At 40.6% G+C, this 22,056-nt stretch overlaps 1 non-coding gene across 1 annotated transcript; it reads right to left on the bottom strand.

Annotated features, from left to right (window-relative positions):
* Positions 1-11,698: 11,698 nt before the first annotated feature.
* LOC123243340 lies at positions 11,699-11,804 on the bottom strand. The gene has a single exon (XR_006505888.1). It is a non-coding gene; the product is annotated as a U6 spliceosomal RNA (small nuclear RNA).
* Positions 11,805-22,056: the final 10,252 nt, after the last annotated feature.

Below are 22,056 nucleotides of genomic sequence, written 5' to 3'. Positions count from 1 at the left end.
CCGGTAAAGCAGGACCAGCTGGGGCTCCGGAGAGGATTCCTTCCCACTGGGCCATTGGTCAAGTGCCCACTGGTCCCATATAGGGCAGCTAGCTAGGCAGGGCATAAAACCAGCTGGGTGGGTTATCATTCATTCATTCATTCATTCATTCATTCATTCATTCACATTCATTCACTTATCTATCTATCTATCTATCTATCTATCTATCTATCTATCTATCTATCTATCTATCTATCTATCTGTTTGTTTATCCATTCATCCATTTATTTATTTATGCATTCATTCATTTGTTATTATTATTATCATTATCATTATTATTATCATCATCCAGGTGACATCAGAGAAAACAATTAGAGCCTCTCAAGTTATCCTACCAGGTGGGCACTGGGAGCTACTATCCTACTCTTCCTCACTTTAGAGTAGGTATATCAGCTGTGCCTTGGTGAATAGGATAGATTCTCCATGAGATACCTGATCCCCTCAGCTGAGAGTGCTGCTCTGGCATGATTCTGAGCAAATCACTTAATCTCTCTGATTCTCCTTTTCCTCATCTGTAAAATGAGGATAATAATGAGTACCTACCTCACAGGATCGATGTGAGCATCAATGTATGTTAATGGGCAGATTGTACTTTGCAAACTTCATAGAACTATATAAAGATATATAAACTATATAAAGTTACTTAATTATATTAATTATAATACTATTATCTTATTCTCACCATTTAAAATGGGTTCAGAAAGAAGTGGCCCAGCTATCCTGCTATTATTCTTTTGTATTTGAAGTTCTTCAGATTATTTCACAGGTTATTTAGATAATTGCTTTAAAATATTTTATTGATATCTTTTACTTTTTTTTCACCTAACCTCCCCGATGCCATTCCTTCTTCCCTCCCTGAGAGCCATACTGTGGAACAAAGAATATACTTTCCTAAATTAAATTTTATTTTTAATTCCAAATGCTATCCTCTCTTCCTTCACCCACTGAGAAAATGAGAAAAAATAAAACCCATACAAAAAATTTAAAAACAAATTTCTGCATTAGCCACATTCTAAAAAAAAGAAAGAAAAGGAGAGAAAGATTGAGAGAGAGAGGAGGAGGAGAGGGAGGAGAGAGAGAGAGAGAATGGTTTAAGCTCTACTCTGAGTTCATCAGTTTTCTGTTTGGAGGTGGGCAGCATGTTTCATCATGAGTACTTTAGAATTGTAGTTGGCCATTGTATTGATCATTTACTGTCATTCAAAGCTGATTGTCTTTATGAAATTGCTGTTTCTGTATATGTTGTTCTCCTGGTTCTTTTCACTTCACTTTGCATCAATTCATGCAAGTCTTCTCACAAATAATATTTGTAAAGAAAAAGAAAAGAAAAAGAGAAGCAGCTACTTTTTAAAGGCTATAGTAAGATATATCTTATTGCCGAAAGCATCTTGAGAACAATTTAGCAGACTTGGTGATTTTGATGGTATTAAGGGGACCTCTATCTCAGGGCTTTTGATCATGGGAATTGGCCAATCCTGCTTCTGTTGTCCAATTTTAGTACTTTAATTAGAGCAGTTTCTGGGGCGTTTTTCAGTGAGTAGAGGGCAGTAATGGTAATGGTGGTAGTGGCACCAACTGAACCTCCAACATTCCCTTTTTGAAAAGAACTGAGGTTGAGAGAAGAGTAGAAGAGCAAATTAATTATTTTCATTAGTTTATTAAAGTACCTACTATTTGTGAATCAAGAGGCAATATAATATAATGGATAAAGGGTCAGCCATAGAGTCACGAGACCTGGGTTCAAGTCCTGTCATAGTTTCTAGAGCTCTGCACCAAGAAGTCTACCCTCGAATACTAGTGATTTGGGACTCTACCTCCATGTTCCCTTTCTGTGAAACCATTTGCTAGTCAAGAATCTCTACCCCAAAGAAAAGATAGAAGCTCTTCCCTCTTGGTGGTCTTTCTTTCCTTGTTGATCAAGTTCTAACCCTTTTTTTTTTTTAACTGATCCCTTTTTCCTGAACAATTCATGATTATCCCATCTACACAACTGCTCATCTGATCCCCACAACTACTAGGGACCTCCCTTCTTAAACTATCTGATATTTATTCTGTACATACCTAAACACTGTAATAATAAAGAGAGCCAGTAACCAAATACAAAACATATATGTCAGCATGTGTCTATAGATATGTACACATGCATGTTATATATCTACATTATAGGTATATACATGTGTATATATATATACACACGTGTGTATATATACATAAATCTATCATTTATCCATCTATCTACCTATCTTTCTGTCTGTCTCTCCTCCTCCTCTTATATTTCTTTCAGAGCAGGAATGATTTCTGTCTTTCTATTTCTAGCACTTTGAACAGTGCCTGGCATTTAGTAGGTGCTTAATAAATACTCATTGATTGGTTATGGGATGTGATGGAAGCCGAATGGTGATAAAAGGTAGCCTTAGTGTATCTAGGAGGGTAGGTGCTTCTACTTGGGAGAGAATAGAGATATCAGCAGCATTCAAGCAGCAATACAGGGTTATTTATTAGCTAAGTTAAACTCAAGGCTCTTCCCCCTGTGGTGATGTTCTTCTTTCTTTAGCTGGGACCCCCAGAGCAGCCCCTGAAGGAGCTACTTCTTCTCCCTCTCTTCCCTACTCCTGGTAGCTTATTTACCAGCCAACCCAATGGTCAGAGGCTTCCAGGACACACTCCCCAGACTCCAAGGGCCCTTTCTATTGGTGGGGGATGTGGGGGTGCACTGGAGGGTGGTCTTTTCCTAACTAGCAACCAGCCACTACAGCTGTAATTGGGCATTTGCTTGTGGAAGAAATGGGAACAGGAGAAGGAGGGAGAGCCCAGCTTAGATGAGGCCAATCTAGGACTGAGACTTTTTAGGGATTGGAGAACCCCTTGGGCTATCAGCAATGAATTCTAAGCAAAGTCTCAATTAAAACAATAAATCATCACTGGAATCCAACCTAATGCTGCCATAGAGGGGCTAACCTAAATGTGAATATGATGGGCTTTTAAATTGCAAAGCTGCTTCTCCAAACATGTTTCTTCAGAGTTCCTAGGGACTGAGGAATATACACATTCCCCAACAGCTTCTGTTGTTTATTTGTTTTGCTAAATAAATGTGTGCTACTAAAGCAGAATGCAAAAACCTAGACATGGAGAGGCAGAGAGGTTTTTCATGGGTCACCCCATGGCCAAAGAATTCATTTACTTGGGGCCAATCTGCTAGTGCTGGGTCTCTTTGTATTTAGCTGAGCAGGTCCTCGACCTTCTAGTAGGGGTTAGTCTGTCACTTGGAGTGTCCCCAAAGCTTTTCTGGCTTGCTAGCACCAGCTGGAGCTTGTTCTTTGCTCACATTGCCTTTGAGAACCCAGCTGACCTCCACAAAATGGAGGAGAACCTTTCTTCTGTGGGGTTTCTCTGTGGGATCCCTGGCAGGGAATGGGGTGGCTGAGGCCCAAATTAATTCGATTTAACAACAAACATTAATTCATCACCTACACCGTGCTAGATGCTAGGGATACAAAGACAAAAATAAAGCAATTTTTGCACCCCAAAAGCTTACATTCTATTGGGGGAATTTCTATCAAGAGGAAGGGATTTTTGCTTAAAAGTAAGATTTCAGTTATGAAAATGTTCCTTTTTCCTCAGCCCTCCTTCCCACTTTCTTCTTCTGCAAGGACAGGCAAAGATGGGGGTGCACTTGCAAAGGGTAATTAGACATTAGCCCAGTGACCTTTGGGGGAATCTTTGTAGACTCGTGGAGCTGGAAGTAACCTCAGAGATCATCTCAAGCCCAATACCCTTATTTTTAGATGAGGAAACTGATACTTGGAGAGTTTCAATGACTTGTTCAAGGGTACACAGTATGCGTCATAGGCAAGATTTGGACTCAGGCCCTTTTTACTATACTACATTACACTTGTTGGACTCGTCCCAAAAGACCTGAGCCTCTGGTAACCTTCTCTACTCCCCCTGACATTCAGAAGATGTGGTCAGCCTGCTTTGGGGTGATCTAGCTCTTCTGAGAGATCACGTGATCTCCCCTCCCCTGCCCCCAGCTCCCCACTCTGATACACTAATCCATCTAATTGAATGAGTGCCTGAGCAGGGAAGGGATTTATCAACGGGAAGGAAAGGAGGCTAGTGCCATTTGGCTCCTGCCTGTTTGTCCTTTCAAATCCTGGTACATAATTTCATTCTAGCATTACTGGGAACACTAGGTTTTGCTGGGGGAGGGGGAGAGGGGGATGGGAGAGACAGCAGCAGCTCCCCATGGAAGTTGGGGGAGATGGCGGAACACCACATAGCTAGAGCTACTTTGCTGCCTGGAGAGTCTAGGTTCTTAGATAGCCCAGGAGCTAACCTTATTCCCTTGTCAAATCTGGGGTTTGAGGGCGGCAGCTGGGTAGCTCAGTGGATTGAGTGCCAGACCTAGAGACAGGAGGTCCTAGGTTCAAATCTGGCCTCAGACACTTCCTAGCTGTGTGACCCTGGACAAGTCACTTAACCTACATTGCCTACCCTTGCCACTCTTCTGCCTTGGAACCAATATACAGTATTGATTCCAAGACAGCGGTAAGGGTTTAAAAAATAACAAACAAACAAAAAAACCCTCTAGGGTTTGTCCAGTAAATTAAATGGGTCTTGGTGCCTCCCCAAACTTTGACTCATTGTGAGGAATGTGAAAGGAAACACAGGGATGATTTTTCCATGCTAGAACTAGCCAATCTCATTCAAGGGACTGAGAGATGGAACCAGGGATGGAGGTTTTGTAATGGTAGAATATGGTAGAATGTCTTTTCATGTAATATCTGTAGACTGTTGACCTCTGCACCTTGCTCTCCCTTTGGGTGGGTCTAAGTGTATCTGACTCCAGGGAGGGTAGGTTTGCAACTCCCCAGCAGGAATCTCTTGACCTACCCACAGAATCCTGACCCCCAACTTCATATGTTCTAGAAACACCGAATTTCTTTGTCCCACTCCAGGGACTTCATAGGGATGGAATCAGAGGAAATTATTCAGTATGAGCCATTTAAGATGGCTTTACATTTGACTGACCAGAAAGGGATATTTGGTATTAAGGGTCAGCTCTACACAGAGGCAAAATTGGTGATTACTATTTCTCCCCTGTTTCTCATCTCATAGTTCCTTGACATTAGCCTTTATGGTCTTTGATGAAGAGGCGATTGTCTTGTCAAGGATGACCCTTCTACGCTTACCTTTGCTTCTACGTCCTCCCATTTCCTTCTTAAAAACAAAACAAAACAACCCTTACCTTCCATCTTAGAATCAATACTGTGTATTGGTTCCAAGGCAGAAGAGCATTAAGGGCTAGGCAATGGGGGTTAAGTGACTTGCCCAGGGTCATACAGCTAGGAAATGTCTTGAGGACAAATTTGAACCCAGGACCTCCCGTCTCTAGGTCTGGTTCTCAATTCACTGAGCCATCTAGTTACTTCCTCCCCACTTTTCCCCATTTTCTTTCTTTTCTTTTTCTTTTGAGCTGAACAAACATTGTTCCACCCCTCCTTGCAAATTTAATATCTTCCTATACAGAATAGAATAGAACAAGAGGATTTCACAAGAAATTGCAAATCTCTTCCTCATCTCTAAAGTGGGGATAATAATGGTACCTACTTCTCAGGGTTGTTATGAAAGATCAAAAGCGACAACTATATAAAGTGTTTTGTGAACCTTAAAGTGACACACAAATGCTATTTATTATTATTATTATTATCTACAGCTTACTCTTCCATTTAAATATATAACAATTTAAACATGTAACCCCTCTTCTCCATTTTCTCCGTAAGGTTGCCTACTGTTACTCCTCTATAATCTTCCATCTCTCTCTATTTACTAGTTCCTTCCCTGCTGCCTATAATCTTGTCCAAGGCCCCACCTTCCTTAAAAAACCTTCATTAGATCTTATTATTTCCAATAGTTACTATCTAATGTCTCTCCTCCCTTTCTGGCAAACTCTTTGAAAAAGTTTTCTGCACTCATTGCTTCTACTTCCTCTCCTCCCACCTTCTTCCAAAGCTTCTGTGATCTGGCTTCCCAGCCTCATTTCTCAGAGGAAACTGCTCTCCAAGTTTCCAAAGATCTCTCTTTTTTAAAAAAAACTCATCTTATTAATAACTTCTATTTTTACATCACTTACATTTCCCAACGTATTCCTTATCTTCTCTTGGAGAGCTGTATTTTAGCAAAGATCAAAACAGGAGGGAAAAAAAGGGGAAGTAGAAGTAATGAACATATAGAAAAAGACATTATATATGGTGCTGACATACTCATAATCTCCCATTTCTGCAATGAAATAGGTATTTGTGGATGGGGAAGTGTCTTTTCATATCTCACTGTTTGAGTCCTACTTAATCTTTATAATTTTGTTACATTTACTTATGTGTGTGTTCTTTCTATTTACATGGCAATATTTATTGTTTTCCTAGTTCTGCTTACTTACTTCATTTCGTATCAATTAATATAAATCTTCCTATGCTTCTCTGTACTTGTCATATTCATAATTTTTACAGTCCAGGAATATTCCCTTATATTCATGTACCATGACTTCTTGAATCATTCTCCTATCAATAAACATGTTCTTTGTTACTATAAAAAGTGATGACATAAATTATTTTGGTGTATACAAAATCTTTCTTTTTTTCACTGAACTCCTTGGCATATATGTCTAGCTGTGGAATCTCTAGTTCAAAAGGTAAGGTCATTTGAGTCACTTTCTTTACATAATTCTAAATTGTTTTCCAGAGCAACTAGACCAATTCGTAGAACCACGAATAGTAAATTAGTGTGCCTGTCTTTGCACAATACCTCCAACCTTGATTATTTCCATCCTTTGTCATATTTTCCAATTTTCTGAATTCTGAAATTCTTTAATTTGATCATAATATTTTTTTAAACCCTTAACTTCTGTGTATTGGCTCCTAGGTGGAAGAGTGGTAAGGGTGGGCAATGGGGGTCAAGTGACTTGCCCAGGGTCACACAGCTGGGAAGTGTCTGAGGCCAGATTTGAACCTAGGATCTCCCGTCTCTCAATCCACTGAGCTACCCAGCTGCCTCTGATCATAATCTTTTAGCATTCCATTTTCCCCTCTGCCTCATGACCTCTAACCTTGTTCTTCATCCTAACTGTGGCCTTCAATCCTGCAGTTCTTTCTGAGGCCATCCTTCCTATAATGGCTAGAGTTTCTTCTCTTGGTGAACCTGTTACCTACACAATCCTCTACTCTTTGCTTTTTTTGCTGTTTTGTTCCACTTCTGATCACGCCTTGCCTGACCTTACCTTTGGATTATTCTTGCCATCTGTCCCTCCTATTAAGATGTTACTGAATTGGAGTTGGAATAAATCCTAGAACCCTGATGACTGGCTCTCCTACAAATTCGTGCTATCTAATTTCAACAGGGCCCTCATTGCTACAAGTCTAACATACTATGACTCTCTAATCAGTTCATTAGCCCACTCTCCACATTGGATGTTCCATACCTTCTTGTCTCTCTTCAAGCCTCCCATGGAACCCTCCACCCTCTTAGTTGAGAATTTCGTCTCATTCTTGACTGAATTTTCTCTTTTCCCCTCTTCTCAAATTACTCAAACACCTTCCTCAACTATTTTCTACTCTACATCTGTCTTCTGAACTTTATTATTTCTGTAAAGGGCACCACCGTGCTTCCATTTATTCAAGTTCACAACCTTGGTGTCATCCTTGACTCCTAACTTTCCCTCTTTTCACACATCCAAACAGTTGCTAAATCTAGTTTTTATCTCTACATCTATCATATAAATTTTTTCTCTCCCTTGATAGAGGCATCATCTTAATTCAGGTCTTTATTGTTTCTCTTTTGGAATATTGCAGAAGCTTCTTATTGGACTTCATGTTTCAAATCTCTCTTCCCTACACTCTATCTTCTACAAAGTGACCAAAATGATTTTCCTAAAAGGTAAGTCTGTCCATGTTATTCTCCTACTCAATAAACTCCAGTGACTCACCATTGCCCTTATGAAGAAATATGAATGTTGTTTGGTACTTAAACTTTTTAGAGCCTGGCTCCATTCTACTTTTCTAGCATCTTTACATTATATAAATCTCCACACCCTCTATAGTCCAGCCATGTTGGTCTTCTTGGTATTCTTTACACATGACATTAGGGCAAATAGGTGGTGCAGTGGAGAGAATACTGGGTCTGGAGTCAGGAAAACTCATCTCCTAGAGTTCACTGGCCTTAGAAATTTATCGAACCTGGCCAAATCACTTAACCTTGTTTGCCTTATTTTCCTTATCTGTAAAGTGAGCTGGAGAAGGAAATGGCAAACCACTCCATTATTTTTGCCAAGTAAAATATGGTCATGAAGAGTTGGGCATAACTGAAAGATGACTGAACAACAACATAGTACATTCTATCTTATATGCTCTTGCTGTCTCTTTTCCCTGGGATGGTCTCTCATCTCATTTCTATTTCTCAGAAACCCTGCTAGCACCTTCCCCTCCAAGGTTATATTTTATCTGCTTTGTATATATTTTATTTGCTTAATATATATAAATAGATAATATTATATTAATTTTATAATCTTTATTATATAGAATTTTATTATTATTACTATATTAGTATATTATAGTATTATAAGAGGGAAAAGGAGTTTTTTGATTGGATATATTAATATTTAAAGGTGTGGTCACCAAGGAACTGAATAAATACCAATTCCTAAAATGATTTTAGTAATTTATTTAGAAAATATAGGAGAGAGTGGAAGTAGAGAGATGAGAAGAGTGTAGAGTAAGAGATCTAACTTAACGAACTAGATTTGTATTCAAGTCTGAGTTTTACTCCAGCAGGGCTCCAGAGGCCCAGCTGGAGAGCCTAAAAGTCAATTGACAAGGGGTTTAGTCATGAGGGCTTCTCCCAATCAAGGGTCCCTCCAGAGGCTAAGGTAGTCAGTCTTCTTCAGTCACCATGTGTAGTTCTAAGGGAAATATTTAAGAACAGTCTCACCAAGGTCTGAGGGTCCCAGGTCCAGTGGTACTCCAGGTTCAACTCACAAACAAAAAGATTTCCTTTAGGTCCAAAACATGAACAAGATGAGAGCTACAGGAAGTTGTCAGTCTCTTTTAAAGGGGCTTCTTTTGTCACTTCCTGCGCCTTCCTCTAAGTTTATGTGTCCAATCACAACAGATGCTTTTCTTAGGACTGCCCAGGAGGCAGTCAGTAAATTGGTCACTCACTCTAGCACATGTGGGTCACAGACCTCCCAACTTGTGAATTAAGTGGGGATGTTCTCACCTTTGGTGATTAAATCTAAAAATGGGCAGGGCAGATTTAATTTCATTATCACAGTATATTATATACCTTTTGAAGACAAGTTGTTTTGCTTTTAATCTTTGTGTCCTCAGACCTTGGCACATTGGAGGTATTTAGTAAATTCTTGCTCATTAATTGATCTATGGAGTACTTGAAGGACTCTAAAAGATTTCATCTCAAGATATTTCTCTAGTCAATCAGCAATTAGACCATTTTCCCTCACCTGAAGCCCTTGAATGGACTATGGCAGTGATGGACAAACTATGGCTTGGATCTGGTCTGTGGGGAATAGTTTTCCCATCCCTGGGCTATGGCATTGTTTCTAGAATGTTCCTGTTAAAATTAGGTAGGGGGAAATTAGGAAGGTAGAAAACAAGATTAGGTAAGTTTTTATGGAAAGAAGTGAGTGAAAAAGGTCTAAAGCACTGGGTACTGGCTGGAGAGGTTAAGTTGGGCAGAGTGCCATAGTAGGGGAGCTCAGGTAGCTGCTTATCATGGAATATCAATAAAGGGTGGCAGGGGCACTGAAGCCAAACGGTTGCACAAATTAGCCCTGGGCTAACATCTATGTTGACTCTCTCTTGGATACTTCCCTTTATATCTCTGCCAGCCTACCCTGCTTCCTGGGAATTTTATAACTGGGAGGCTACAGGCATTAGAAGGTGAAACACACTGAGACACATGCCAGCAAAGAAACATTAAGAGACAGAAAAACAAAAATATCTGCACAGCTTGATGAACAAGCATTTAGTGAAGACAAAGGGGCTGTAAACCCACCTTTGTATGAGTGAAATCACAGGCTCAGGAAAGTAAAAATCTATTTTGGTAGCTCTTGCTTCCCAGGCTCCTCTTTGGTCTCCTCTCATGGATCTTGGATCTATGAGTCAACAAAAGGTAAGTACTCTTGGGAACTGTTTTTGTGCTCTTTGTAGGGATCTCCAGGATGTATTGGCCCCACCCACATTTCCTTCCTCAAAGTTGGGTATTCTCCTTAGTGTTAAATGAGAGCCTATAGTCAAGGTCAGAGGGATGAAACCATAGCTCTCATCTGGATCATTAGAGTGGGACAGGATTAAGATCTTACATCTTCACCTCTTCTACCTCCCAGTACCCCTAAACCTATAATGGGTCCTTCCTGTGGTTACTGGCCTAGATGTTCCCATTCTTAGGCAGAATGAAGAGGAAAATCTGAGCAATGAAAAGAAGCAGGCTTGGCTTTTTACTGACCTTGGGTAAGTCTCTTCACCACTCTTCAGATTCTTCAGGGTTCAGATTCATCAGGTTCGGAACAGATGTTCTCTAGTTACTCTCTGGATAGGACTTAATTAGTGGTTCCCAACCTATGGGACAAGGATACCTCTGGGAATCCATATTCATAAATAAGCAAACACACCTTCTGCCGTCTGAATAAATAATGTATTACAGAGATCTGTATGACTATTTTTCCAAATGTATGTAGATGCTGTTATGATTAACAAAATATAATTAATTTTAAAGTGTTACTGAATTCATAGTAGCTTTTTGTCATTATGTATCTTCTTAATCAACAGATGCTAATAATATGACTATTGTAATATTGGGCTCCATGAAGTCTTATGAGATTAAAATGGGGTCTTAATATTCAAGATGGCTGGGGTCTACTGATTAGATTATCTCTGAGATCAAGGTGAACTACCAGTGTAGGGTGTAGGGCAAAGAGACTTAATCTGGACTTGGAGGACCTTTGCTTTGAATCTTGACTCTGATACTTTCTGTATAACCTCAGGAAAGTCACTTCATTGCTTTTGGTCCCAGTTTCTTCATTTATATTTATGTGAGATATGTATATAATTTAAAAATAAAACATACACATTTAATGTGCATATGTACATGCACATACGTATATCTATGTATACACATCATACATTATGTACATATGTATACACACATGTGTTTTTACATACATATATATGTGAGTATGTATATTCTGGAAGGGCAGTTGGTAGATTCTGCCCTGGAAGCCTAGTATTTGCTACTGGGAGCATGATGGGAGTTGAATAGAATGACTCCTACTAACCCCAATATCATGCAAGCTTGGAGGAGTTGTTGAGGTGGAAACAAAGGAGTTCAAAAGAAATGATAAACAGAAATAAGTAAGACATGGTTTTATATATACATATATCTTTTTTTCCCAAACCCTTACCTTCTGTCTTAGAAGTGAGAGCATGTATTGGTTCTAAGGCAGAAGAACGTTAAGGGCTAGGCAATGGGAGTTAAGTGAGTTGCCCAAGGTCACATTGCTAGGAAGTGTCTGAGGCCACATTTGAACCCAGGATCTCTTGTCTCTAGGCCTGGCTCTTAATACACTGAGCTACCCAGCTGCACCCCCTTTTTAAAAGATATGGAATGCTTCACAAATTTGCATGTCATCCTTGCACAGGGGCCATGCTAATCTTCCTGTATCATTCCAATTTTAGTATATGTGCTGCAGAAATGAGCCCCATATATCTTTTTGTCAGATGATACCTTCTCTATTGGGGGAGAGGAAAGGGAGGGAGAGAGTTAACTGGTATTTTAATGTAACAAACAACCAGATAAATAAATAAAGTGAGGAAAAAGTCTCATTTGACCTTAGAGACTGAAGAGCAAGCTATGCTGTGGGTCTGAATCATATAAGGATTGAAATAGTCCTGAGGCTATGGTCTATGCTAATAATAATAAGCTAGCATTTATATAGTGCTTTATTTAAGGTTTATAAAACATTTTACATAAATTATCTCATTTGATTTTCCCAAACCTTATGTTATTATTGTTATAATTATTATTCCCATTTTATATTGTTATTATTATTATTCCCATTTTACAGATGAAGAAAATGAGGCAGAGAATGGTAAGTGAGTTGCCCATGGTCTAGTCTGGTCTTGACTCCACGTCCAATACTCTGTCCATTGTACTACCAAGTTGCCATATAATAAAGGAGCCATTAAGTATTCCTTAATCGAGAAGGAAGCCCATAGCAAACAGCTATCATTCAATGGAGAAATAGCAGATGACAGAGCAATGAAGAAAGAAGCCCAGCAGATGAAAGCAGTGACTCTTGGGTGAAGTATCAAGAGGCCAAGAGGTATTTTGAGTAGCTCCAGAAGCATGAATTATCAGGACTGCTTACATTCTCTCTTTTATTAATAGCATAGGAATCTGTGAGAGAATACAAACCATGTGTATATGGGATGGATTTTCCTTATTGTTTACTCAGTAATTTTTATGAATTATATGCTTTTATTTTGAGTTAATGTATCCTCAGTGTAGTTCTGGCTGGGAAATGGCCTGTGAGCTGTGGGTTTGAACAGATTCTGATCCATGCTAGCCTTCAAAGGGCCCTTATTTTAAAGAGTTCTGGATTCAGAAGTGTGTTAAGACCAGCTTAGACAGTCTTGAGAAATGATTGTTAAAAAAATTTTTTTAAGGCAAACATGGTTAAGTGACTTGCCCAGGGTCACAGCTAGTAAGTGGCAGAAGTTGGATTTGAACTCAGGTCTTCCTGACTCCAAGGTTAGCACTCTCCCCACTGTGTCGCCTAGCTACCCCTGATTGTTAAATTTTTAGTGTGAGTATTTACACATTGAAAAATTGGGACAACGTACAAATTGGAACTTGACTGAAAAATGTGTTGATCATATAAACTTAAGAAAGTGATAGGGGCAAATATTAATAATAAAGATTAAACTTAAACATGTATCTTACTTTTTTTCTTTCAAACAACTATTTGTTCAACATTTACCATATATCTTTGCCTGGATTACATGTCAAATGAGTGGGTTGAACTTGATAGTTTCTAAAGCTCCTTCCAGGACCAAATCCTTGATCCTAGATCAGTGATGGTGAACCTTTTAGAGACCATGTGTTGTGCCCTTCCACTCCCCCCCCCCCCCAACCAAGTGCCATCCCAGACAGGGGCAGGAGAAAAAGAGGGTAGTGGCCTGAACACTCACAGAGAGGCGCAGAGAGGTCTTTCTGCCATCTTTGGCAAACATGTCATAGGTTCATCATCAGAGTCCTAGAGGTCCTCCAATCTAGATTAGGTCATGTCTAAGACCTAGAGCAAGAGTTCTTAACTTGGGGTCCATAACCTCATACAGATTTCCCTTCTACATCTCAGCTTTCCTCACTGTAGTTTTGATATACATCAGGTCAGCATAAGAAATTAAATGAGGACTTTTTTTTTGGAGTTTTGCAGAAGCCACAGTTGACACATGAAGGTCAGCAGATGACAGAAAAAGTTTAGAACCTCAGAAATGCATAAAAAGTATGCATAGTATTGTATAATATCAGCATATTTTAGCTTTAAATACCATAAAGATAGACAGTAACCATTCTATAAGAGAAAAAGAAAAATTCAGATTTCTTCTGTGGTATGAAGAGAGGGATAAAAATTTTTATGAGAAGGGGGCACCTTACCATGACCCTCATGATGTGCAAGGGGTACCTGTAATTAAAAAGTATTTTGAAAACTGTATTTCAGTTTGGTTTTGTTTCCTTTACAACCCTTGGTATTTTATTCTATGCATTGTTGAAAGGAAATTTTTTGTTCAGACTTTAGCACTGATTTAAGAAGACAAAACTGAGGACTATGAGAATGAGTTTCATTAAGTACATCATGGTAGCAACACTGTCCAGTTACTGGAGATCAGAGATGGCTGAAGATGATGCCAGCTTTTATTGAGAACTTTCATAATGAATAAAGACAAAAATTAGGAGAAGTCCCTGGGACAAAAGCGGTTGGACCTCTGTATCTCATTTCTTCCCCAAGGTAGGAGAAAGTGTCACTTTCCAGGTACAAATAGGTAGAGGAATGACTTGAGGACATGACAAATATCACGGAATACAAAGCTGCAGGCTGAGTGATGCCTCCCCCAACACTGATTGACAAGCAGGTCTGAGAACAATGGGTCGCTGGCTTCCAATAGCATTTACAAAAATGGCTCTGAGGAAGGGTCCCAGGCTTCCACTGACTGCCAAAGGAATCTGGCACCAAAAATGCGAAGCCCCTTGGCCCAGATGAACTAGCCCTCGGAACAGCATGTTTCCGGTCCTCTGGTTCGGTCTCGAGGGCAATTTCTTGCTCTCAGATGGTGATCCCACAGTGAGAAAGGGATGACCAGAGAGAAGCTGGGAGCCTTGGTAGGAGTGACTCAGCATCCAACTCCTACTCCTGACCCCCACCTCACTCAATGATGAGGGTCATTAACATACAAAGCAGTGAGAGAGGCGGAGGGAGAGAGAGAGGAATGGCGGAGCTACTTCCATCCTCCGGGGTGTCAGTGCTGGCGGAAGTAATTTAATAAGGGCCCCTGCTTGGAAATTATATCACCCCCAATAATATAATAAACCCTAATTTACTCACATTTATCTCCCGGAGTTTTTTGGGAAAGCATAATCTTGCCTGCTCAACAGTGATGGATTAGTGCAATGGAAACTCCACTGGGAAAGAAAAAAAATACATCTTGTAGTTTTTGACGTGTTATTATTCAGCGTTATCTCCAACGCCTCATTCCAGGCCCATTACTCATGTTCACTTTTTTCCCCCTTCTTTTTTTTCCCCTCCCCTTTTAAAAATCAAGACCAGAAGCAGAGAAGCTGCTTATTCCCCACTTTTTTTCTTCCCCTCCTACTTTAGCTGTCAGGCCCTGGGGTTTCCCAGGCTCTTTTCCCAGGGGTATCAGAAGGGTCAAACACCTCTAAATGGGGAAGAGGGGCGTTGGAACCTAGGCGAGCCTACCATCAGAAAGGAGAGAGAATCAATCGATTAACCAACCAACAATCATTAATAATGGGGGAAGCACTGGGGATATAAGTATATATAGAATGGTAGAATCCTTATTCTTAAATTGATTATGTACTGGGGAGGTGGCTAGGCAGGGTCCAAGGTGACCCATTTGGACTCTTTCTGACTCTCAGAGATGGCCTTGAAAAGGAGGGAAACAAGGCTTGAAATGGATAGATTCCAATTTACTCTAGGATTCAGTGATCTGGTACTCTGGGAAAGATTTAGGGATTTAATTTCCACAAGGCTTGAGACAGCCATTTAGGTTCCAAGGAGCAGAGTTCATTAAGTCCTGGGAAAAGAAGACTAAGGGGGGAACAATTTCAGTTGGCAGTCCTGTGAAGGGTTATTTAATAGTGTATGGCTAGTTGTTCCTTTTCCCTAAGGTCCAAGCAGTCGGCATTAGTGGAATAGCAGCAAGAAAGATTGTAGTTAGATATCAGAAAGAACGTTCTGAGGATGATGGTTGTGTGGGACATAGGACAAGTGTCTGTTAAAAGGTTTGTGAATAATAACAGCTCATATTTTCACATGCAACTCATGGCCCAGCATTCCAAGCTCTGGAGTGATCCAGAATATCTCAAAATCTCATTTCTTTGTCCCATTTGGCTCTGTCTCAGATATATAGCTTGTTTCTAGGTCTCTAGGACTGTAAGTAAAAGGGCCCCTTTTTCTATTCACTCAAAGTGATGATGTATATCAGTTGTTAGACAGTCTGTTTTATTCCATAGAAAATGCAGAACAATATAGAAGATCAGCAATAGCCCACCAATAGCCAACACAATTATCCTTTCTTTTCTCCGTGAATTCCACTGTAACCTGAAATCTATTCAGATCTCCAGAATGACAATATTACCCTAAGATCATCTGATGCCAGTGTCTCCAGCATCTAGGAGGCATCTGTGCATAGAATGCCACGTGTGAAGCCAGGAAGACCCTGGGCATGTCATTTCACTGTTTGCCTCAGTTTCCTCATCTGTCAAACCATTCTAGTATCTTTGCCAAGAAAACCCCAAATGGGGCCATGCCAAGTCAGACAGAACTGCAACGATTGAATGACAACATTGTCTCTACTACACAAGTTAATGAGGTTAACGTCAACATATGTGATTTGTAGAGGAACTTTCCTACCCCGGGGGCAGAGGAATGGATGGGATGATCTCTAGGAATAAATATCAACTCTGGAATGCTTTAAGCTTGGCTCCACCTTTCCCCCCTCCTCTCCCCTTTCTTTAACCTCCCCACATGGGGCTAAGCCTCCACTCATTCTACCTTGAACCTTTTAAAGAGGTGTCTCATCAGAGCTAAGGTGGCCCTTTAAGGGAAGGATTAGGGAGGCTTTTAGCCCCTAGGAACCTTTCAAGGACCTGCAGATCTGTACCCCTGCCCATCAGCAGACAGAGAACGGGTTGGCAGGCCGGGTATCAGCGCGTGTGAGTTGATTACCCCTTTCATGTTTAATGTGCTGAAAAACCATTAGACCCAGAAATGGACAAGTTCTCAGTGGGTAACTTTAATTGTTGTTAAAACTTGGTTGTGCCTGCTTATTAGCAATTATGCATGGCATTACCCAGGGTGCTCTGGGCCTGCCCTCACCCTTCCTACTCCTGGGGAGGGAGCCCGGCATTTGCAGGTTGTCGGCATTAGGAGATTGTTAAAGATGGCACAGAGGACAGCCACGATTCCTACTGCTTCCCAGTGTGGCCTTGGCTTGTTTGTGCCTGGCCTGCAGAGCAATCTTTGTTTCCCCTGTGCATAATAACAGTTTACATTTATACAGCACTCTGTGGTTATAAAGTACTTTACTCTCTCCATGAGGTAGGTAGGGACAGGTCTTACCACTCCCATTTGGCCAGTGGAGAAACTGAGGCACCAGAGGATAAGGAAAACTACTCATGTAAGCACCTCCCTCATCTTCTTTTCCCCAGATCATTGAAGTAGCTTCCTGATTGATCTCACTGCTTCCAGGCTCTTTCTTCTCCAATCCATCCTTAAGATAGCTGCCAAAATAATCTGCCTAAACTAAAGCATGGGTCTCATTAGGTCATGCCCCAGCTCAATAACCTTCCTGGTCTTCCTTTTTTTTTTTTTCTGGGATTAAATGTAATAACCTTAGTTTGGCATTTAAAGACTTCAATAGGCTGTTTACCTCCAACCTGTCTTTTCAGATTTATTTCATTTCCTTCCCTTCAGGCACTTGATGGTCAGCTCCAAGTGGTCTATTTGCAATTCCTCCTTTCCTTTGACCCTTAGTATCCATATTTTCCTTTCAGGCTCAGCATAGATGCCACTTCCCACAAGAAATCTCCCTTGACTTCCTCAGTTGCTGGTATTCTCTTCCTCTTTAAATTAACTTGTATTTGATCATCAGCAGACATATCCTTTGCTCCCCGCCTCCCGGGAATAGAATGTAGCTCCGTGAGGGGAAGGAGCATTTTCTTTTTAGTGTACACCTAACATGAGTCTTGTGCATAAAGGGCTAAACTGAATGTTTCTTTAATTGTCTCAAAGGATCATCACTGGGATCAGAGGATCTTGGTTCTTTACCACATATATGACAGTGGCAAGTAACCTCACAAGGTTTCAATTTACTCATATATGCAATGAAAGGATTGAGCTAACTGGCCTCTGAGCTGAAGGATTTTGTGATCCAGTAATTCAGGATTAAAAGGGACTTTAGATATTATATATGTATTTTTTTACTAATGAAGAACTGAGACTCAGTGAGCTTCTCTGACCCAAGGTCACATAGTTGTTTTTTAAAACCCTTACCTTCTGTCTTGGAATCAATGCTGTGTATTAGTTCCAAGGCAGAAGAATGAGTATTAAGTGACTTGCCCAGGGTCACTAGCTAGGAAGTATTTGAATTCATATTTGAACTCAGGACCTCCCATCTCTAGACTTGCCCTTCTTTTCATTGAGCCACCTAGTTGCCCCCAAGGCTGGATAGTTTTTAAGAAGATCTAGGATTTTCTTTTATTAATTTTATTTTTAACACTTACCTTTGACCTTACCATCAATATTGGTTCCAAGGTGGAAAAGTGGTAAGGGCTAGGCAATGGGGGTCAAGTGATTTACCCAGGGTCACACAGCTAGGAAGGGTCTGAGGCCAGATTTGAACCTAGGACCTCCCGTCTCTAGGCCTGGCTTTCAATCCACTGAGCCATCCAGCTGCCCCTGAGATCTAGAATTTTAACTTGGACCTCTGGCATTTTGAATCCATCTCCCAACTTCAAGTTCAATGCCTTTTCATTAAACTATGCTGTCTGCAAGATAGGAGAAGAGGGAAAGAATTTATACTTATAAGTACTAGAGGCTCTCATTAGGACAGTAGGAGGAATTTTCTACTTGGAAATGCTGTGGGATCAATTAATCAACATGTATTTATTAAGCATCAACTATTAAAAATCAACTCTTTGATGTTTAATATATTTAAAATTTGAACTCAGATACTTATTAACTGTTTGACCTTGGGTAAGTCATCTGATCTTTACCTCAGTTTTGTCACCTGGAAAATGAACTAGAGAAGGAAATAACAAACTACTCCAGTATCTTTACCAAGAAAATGGGATCACTAAGAGTGGGACATGACTGAAAAAAACACTGCACAAAATCTATCCAATGCAGCAGTAGATAAAGGAGATAAACAACTGTAGTATCTCACACAGTTTGCGCCCTTGAGGAACTTGCAGTCTAGTTGGTGAGAACAGACACACGAAAAAAGATGGTACACTTATGAAGAGATCATTAACTATAGAGCACAGTCTGTCATAAGGGACAAATGAAAAGTAGAGAATGGAGGGCCCACAGTGCTTTGGGGTGGTAGGGACGATTTCATGGTGGAGGGGCCACATTCTTGGCCTTGAAGAATGTCCGAGATTGGAGAGTGGGGGACGAGGGGGACAATTTCAGATGGGAAGAGTGGTGTGAAATGCTAACACTTGCAGCTGAGTGAGGTGGTGGACTTTCCATCTCTGGAGACATTTTAGATAAGGAGATAGGCAGACATTTATGGGAAACTAGTTGGCCTCTCGAAATCCCCTTCCAAAATGAAAGATGTAATGTGGCAATATGGTTTTTTACCCTGCTAGGGAGAAACTGTATGGTATTGTGGCTAGAGTCTTAGATCTGCACTCAGAATCTGAGTTCAAATCCTTCCTCAGACATGTACTACTCTGTGACTTTGGGCAAATTCATTTAACCTCCCCGGCCTCAGATACCTATCTGAGACTTGCTGGCCTCTAGTGTCTCTTCCAATTATGGCCGATTTTGGGGTTGCGATAGAGTGGATGGGGGTGGTGGTAATAGGATTCAGAGCTACTTAGATGCTTGGGTTCCCTAGAGACCCTGAGACGTTGAAGTCCCCCAGTCTGGTGTATTCTGGTCCTGTTCTCTTGCCTCAGTGAGCTATGAATCCTGCGTGGGGGCCTTGCTATGGGCATACTTGTGATGGGCAAAGCCCAAAGTAGAATTTGAGAGCCTGAGACCATTCCCAGAAGCAGCTTCATAAAGCTATTTGATCAGAGATTGCCCTCTGGGAGAGATCTAAGTGTCTTTTTGCTGGTGGCTCCAGCAAAAGGCACAATCATTAGGAGGTGGCATTTTGCATTAAAATTGTTCCCGTCAGCCAGTGACATTTCCTTGTTCCTTCTGGTCAGCGGACCTTTCAGGGCTGCTGCTGCTTCAAATAGCCTCAGCATTAGAATTCTTTCCCCATGGAAGGTGGGTGGGAGTAGGGGCAGAGAGCGGCAACAGAAAGATTCTCAGGGTTGTGTTTGTGTTGGCAGGTTTGGGATAGCACCCAAGGGGCAGGTGCCCAAGGATAGATCTGAAAGAACAACTGATTTCAAATTTGTGATTTGGGGGAAGGATGGAAAGGATGTGGTTGAGCAAGTCCACGTATGCATGTGTACGTGAGTGCTTAAGAGTTCAAAACAAGTCTGTGAGTATAAGCAGGCAAGTGTGCAGGCTGTGTGAATACACATTTAAATAGTTGAATGAATACATCAGGAAGGTGGAAAGAGTCAGGAAGACCTGAGTTCAAATCCCTCCTCAGACTCATATGACCTGTGTAACTGGATAAGTCACTTGATCTCTATTTGCCTCAGTTTTTACCTGTAAAATGGGGATAATAACAGCACATACCTTGCAGGGTTGTCTTTAGGATCAAGTGAAAAAATATTTGTAAAAACACTTAGTACTGTATAAATGCATATTCCATTCCTTCCCTTTCCAGTGAAGAATTAGGAAGCACATTTTTTCAATGATAGTGCATATACATTTTAAAAGATGGTATGTTCTTGTTTAGTCATTTTAGTCACATTCCACTCTTTGAGATTTTCTTGGCAAAGATATTGGAATAGTTTTGCCATTTCTTCTCCAGTTCATTTTATTGATGAGAAGACTAAGGTAAATAGGGTTAAGTGACTTGCTCAGCGTCACACAGCATGTAAGTATCTGAACCCAGATGTGTCTTCCTGACTCCAGACATGGTGTTTTATTCACTCCACCACCTTGCTGCCTAAAAGGATCGTGTAAATGTGAGCCATTCTCTTCCTCCTCCTTCTCCTTTGTTTTTGTTTTTGCCTTGGTCTTGGTTTTAATGTAATTACTAATATTGCTTGGAGTCATTATCCTCTCCTCTGCCCCCAAATTAAAAAAAAGAGTTTTTTGGGAGCCCTTCTGGTCATGTAGAATTTTTTAAGTGAAAAGACAACTTCCCAAATGTATATGACTAGAAAAAAGAAGGGGGGTTAGGTCTGTAGCAGAGGGAGGGACAGCTTGAGTGCGGTACCAGGGTCCAAGAACTAGAGGAAGACTTCTAGAGTAGTGACTGAATCATCAGCAGAGGATTTCTGAGGCCTAGGACAGGAACTGCCTAGGATGAGAGGGTACTAAAAATACCCAGCCTGATAAGGCCATTGATGTTGAAGTTGATGTAAGGAGGGAGGAGAGCTGGGTTTCAAATTGGTTCTTCCGGTTCTGAGCTGTTGGACTTTGGGCAGCTAGGTGGCAGAGTAGATAGAGTGCTAAGACAATGACTAAATATAAATCAAATTAGAATATAAGTCCTTAAGACAAAGATAAGGCATAGGATCATAGAAGCACAGTTAGAGAGTTAAAGGGTCTCCTAACCAAAGCAGGACTGTGCTTTCCATCCCCAGTTAGTAGCTATCCAAGCATCGACCTGAGGACTTCCACCGAATGTCTTACCCTGCAAGGTAGCCTCTATAACTCTTGGATGGTTCTTCACTGTTAGGAAAGTTTTCTTTACGTTGAGTCCAAATCTTCTCACCATAACATCCATCCAATAGTTGTAGGCTCAAATGAGGTCATGAGTATAAAGAACTTTGCAAACTTTAAGGTGATAAATGTGATCGTATTGCTGCTATTGTAATTGTTGTCATCAGCCAATAAGGCATTTATTAAGTACCTACAACATGTTAGGCTCTATGTCAAGCTCTGAGAATATAGAAAAGGCAAAAACATCTCAAGGAGCATACGTTCTCACGAGGAAGGCAACTTGAAAATAAAAAAAAATTGTGCATACATGATATACACAATATAACTGGAAGATAATCTCAGAAGTAATGCACTAACACTTGCTATGGGCATTATCTACTTCTTCCTTTGTGATGAGTAAGCTTCAGAGTAGAATTTGAGAGTCTGGGACCATTTAGACTCAGTTTCCTCACTTGAAAAATGAATAAAAGAGTTGGAGTAGATCATTTCTAAATTGTCCCAGTGATGGATCTCTCCCAGAAAAGGGGAGGTTTGAGCTGAGTCAGGGCTATCATCAGCTCTCTCCTCTGGTTCCAACTATAACAAATTGAATCCCAAAGTTCTATAGATTTGGATAAGAGCTAGGATGGTCAAGAGAGGTTTTGCAGAGGAGCTGGTGTCAATTGAGCCATGAATATCTGTTGAAT

The sequence above is a fragment of the Gracilinanus agilis genome, chromosome 3, assembly GCF_016433145.1.
Source record: "Gracilinanus agilis isolate LMUSP501 chromosome 3, AgileGrace, whole genome shotgun sequence".
NCBI lineage: Eukaryota > Metazoa > Chordata > Mammalia > Didelphimorphia > Didelphidae > Gracilinanus > Gracilinanus agilis.
Note: the sequence above shows the minus strand (reverse complement) of the source record. Positions and strands in the feature narration are given on the sequence as shown.